Source organism: Cephus cinctus, unplaced genomic scaffold (assembly GCF_000341935.2).
Source record: "Cephus cinctus unplaced genomic scaffold, Ccin1 Ccin1_scaffold0709, whole genome shotgun sequence".
Classification (NCBI taxonomy): domain Eukaryota; kingdom Metazoa; phylum Arthropoda; class Insecta; order Hymenoptera; family Cephidae; genus Cephus; species Cephus cinctus.
This window is the reverse complement of record NW_014333329.1, coordinates 697,901-701,495: the sequence shown is the minus strand read 5'-3', so window position 1 is coordinate 701,495 and position 3,595 is coordinate 697,901. Positions and strand designations below refer to the sequence as shown.

The 3,595-nt window shown below is 40.8% G+C and overlaps 1 protein-coding gene across 3 annotated transcripts in view; it reads left to right on the top strand.

Annotated features, from left to right (window-relative positions):
* The first annotated feature begins 205 nt into the window (after positions 1 to 205).
* LOC107270238 (chondroitin sulfate N-acetylgalactosaminyltransferase 2) overlaps positions 206 to 3,595 on the top strand; it is a 72,694-nt gene continuing 69,304 nt past the window's right edge. For 2 of the 3 annotated variants that reach the window (XM_015745077.2, XM_015745074.2), the window contains exon 1: positions 206 to 1,840. The gene's annotated coding sequence lies outside the window, so the exon portion shown is untranslated. The remainder of the gene's footprint in view (positions 1,841 to 3,595) is intronic. The other variant, XM_025087574.1, reaches the window with a different exon arrangement.

Sequence of the window (3,595 nt, the reverse complement as noted above, 5' to 3'; positions counted from 1 at the left end):
TCTGAACAACGGAAGCCAGTGCTTACCGCAACTCTTAGGCAGCTTATAAATTCAGTTGTCAACCCTAGTAACCCAGAGAGTTGCAGAAGCGAGCTTTTACGAGTGCTACCCGAGTGCTCACCCGAGCTTCGGGTGAGCTTCCCGAAGATGACCGAAGCGGCCTGGCGATATCTCCTGCCGCGCAAACTCTCCAGTCGGCAAGCTCACTGCGTGGGCTTTCGAGGTTCAGCCGTGGCCTCGGACCGACAGGTTACCACCGGCCGCGCAACTGACAACCTCGATTCCTTATCGCTTCACCTATCCCCATGTGCGCACTAGATGTACGAACTATTTGGAGAGAAAAAGCGTTACGTGCGTGAATGAAAAAACGTTTTGGTGCTTTCACGTGAAGTTCATGATCGCGTGAATCGTGTGCAGAGGATGTAGACTGAGGGAAGGGAAAGAAATGAGAATCGACCGGGTTTCTAGAAGATATCTCTGAAGCAGCTACAGTGTGAAAGCTCAAGTGCCACTTTTCACTGTAATTGGTTAAGGATTATACGTCGCGATAAGGTTGCGTTCAGATTACGTGATTGGTCGTTGTGGCACGAAACGCCTGCGATATGGAAATTTTTAGCTGTAATTGGGCATTTGGAGTCATTTGTGACTTTGTGCTCGTTCTTCGTAGCTCTTGTGACTCTCTGAGTATGTCTGGCAGTTGTTTACGATGATATTACCTATGGGAATATCATTGATGAAAATGGATCTTTGCACTATAAATTACAGATTGTACCATAAATATTAAGGTATCGCAGTGCGGAATTACGTTGGTTTTGTCGTTATGATTTTGTGGTGAATCCAAACGAAAAGTGTACGTATAATTTGCGAAATGGATAAGAATTGAAACACGGTGACTTGTCTCTTTTTATATAGGACAATTGTGTCGGCGAGTATCAAAGGGTCAGTCGGTGGAAATGGAAATAAATAGTGTAGACTGGTATTTCGTTTGCAGCGGATGTGGGCTAAGTGTAGCAATATATCAGATGAATGATAATTGTCGGAAGTATATAACGTAGAGTACGGTTCAACGTTAATAAGAGTTTTGACTATCGTTATTAAAACTTCCAATGGATACTTGAACTTAATCAGGTGCTACTGTGCTTAATTAAAGAATCTTTGGATTGGTATACAAGCGTGTACGGTATTGATGTTAGGTATGCAGTAGAATAAAATTGTCGAACGAGTTTAATATATTGAAAAGTATACTTGACCACGTGAAATCTAATAATTTCATAAATATAATGTGATAAAGTCTAATATTCATCAGTCTTGTAATAGTGTAAATCGAAATTTTTATTATCTTTTTTGATTTTTCTATTGTCATCCTTTTATAATTTATCAATGTGAATTACCGTAAACGCTTATCAGTCTCCAGATAACCCAGACTTTGTTATGCTGGTGTGATTTGATATGGCAAGAGTTAAAATCGTGAGTCATCTCAATGAGATACAGTTACACCTAATATGTTAGTTTGAATTACCTAACTTTAACTTAATACCGAAATTCAATACTCGTAAACGTTACGTTCCATATACTATATGTACAATGACAACAGGTTTCCTCATTATTTCCCACGCTGTGAACACGCGCAATTAGTTCTCAGTGTAATACGTACAAGGAGTCACGAGTGATCGCGTGTTTTGTTTCATCGAACGGAAAAAAAAAAAAACGGATACACTACCCCTTCGGATCCATTTTACGAAGACTATTCCACACCATGCAGAAAAACCTGAAGTTCAAAGATCGTCTAGCTGATTTGACATCACGTGTTACAGAGTCAACGTAGGAAGCGTTAATCAAGGTTAGTTTAAATGCCTGAGCCACGTGCTTACGAAAGGAAATTCGTTGCGCAATGAAATCTCGTCGTTAAATCGAAAAAGCACGAATCGTTATCCACCTCGTTGACTGTTAAAGAACGTGTGTGATATTGAGGTTAAAAAAAATTTGCTCCATCGGTACGTGCCGTTGTATTGGTATTTATAAAAAGAACGGAGCGAGGGAAAGCAAATCGCTAGCATCGCAAGGCTGAAGTACTACACGTGTGACTTTATACGTATTTGTTGACCCAAAAATATGTATTACGCAATTCTCATACCGCGAGTTGCATGTTAATTGGATTGTATGAATTTGCAGATTTATTTCGAATATTCGTCGTTTATTATATAATCGAGGATTTTCGACTTGAGCTTAAGAGCATGAGTTTTTGAGAATCGTAGAATTAAAAATGTTTATTATTGATTATATGAAAAAAAAAATTTTATCAGTATTTGGAGTATTGTGCAAATAACGTATACTAGAGAGTGCAGTCGCTAACTAGCATGTGAAAAACTACTACGTGACTAAAATTATTAAATCGAGCATTGTTATTATTATTGTGAACTAGAAAAATTTATGCGAAACTCGTTAATTCACGTGAAGTCGAAGATTCTAATATTGACCCGAACTAGTGTCAAAAAGACGCTAGCGAGTAAGACGATATCCGTGTGGTACGACGAAAGTTCGATAACTTCGTTAGCACGGTGAAATATAGCTGTGGTTAATTAGCACAGTTTCCGAAACAAGTCGCGTAGGTCGAATCCAAAGACACATTGGCGAAACTAGGTAGATACGGAGGTGGATACACACATAATCCAATAGCGTCTAGCGGAAAGGAAGAAAGAAGGAAAGAAGTATAAAAAAAAAGTAAGTGAATTACCCAGCAAAAGAAAGTGGAACCCGGGCAATTCGTCGATCGCGAAATCCACTGACTTTCGTTCCTCGCCAAACGAAAGTAAGACGAAGAAGAAGGTAGTCGTTGAAGGAAAGCAGCAATGTCGAATAGAAAGGATCCCGTCTGGCCTGACTAACTTTTCTATACGAAGTTTTGCTCGCGAGCGGAACTTTTAACAATGCCGCTTCCAATGCATTAGAGCCAGGGAGTCTGTTTTGTGCCTTCGAGTGTGAAGATAGCGTTAACGGAAAGGGCGAAGGCGGAAAAGTGCACGGCAAGCAGAATGGCAAAGCGATCCCTTGTCCCGAGCGTAGTAGCCCCTAACCGCCCCTATCAAGGGGGCTGTCATCAGTTTTAATATTACACAAGAGAGACGGTCGGACGACACCAGTGGCTGGGATAAGGGCGAGGCTTCCCTTAATAATGAGACGATATTACCCCGGTGCCGGAGCTCGGAAAAGTCGAAAATAATACAAAAGAGCATTTCAATCTCTTATCGGTCGACAGGAAGGATTTTTAAATAAATGAAATCTCACTCGAGACATCGTGGATTCGTTGTGTCTAATTCACCGAGAGAACTTTAATCTCGACGTTTTCAACTAATCGGCCGTATACTCTCTACAGTCTCGATTCGTCTTTTATTGTGCTGCTCTCGAAACATTTAATAAGAATTCTTGGCTCAAGGGGTTGACGTGACTGAACTACAACACAATATACATATATACACAATGTCAACGGATTCTGCCTGATTTTTTTTCTCTCCCTCTCACTCTCACCATTGTTTCTTCTTTTTAATCGTTAATTCGCGTGCACGCGCTCTACTTATCCCCCCCCCCCCCCCCCCCC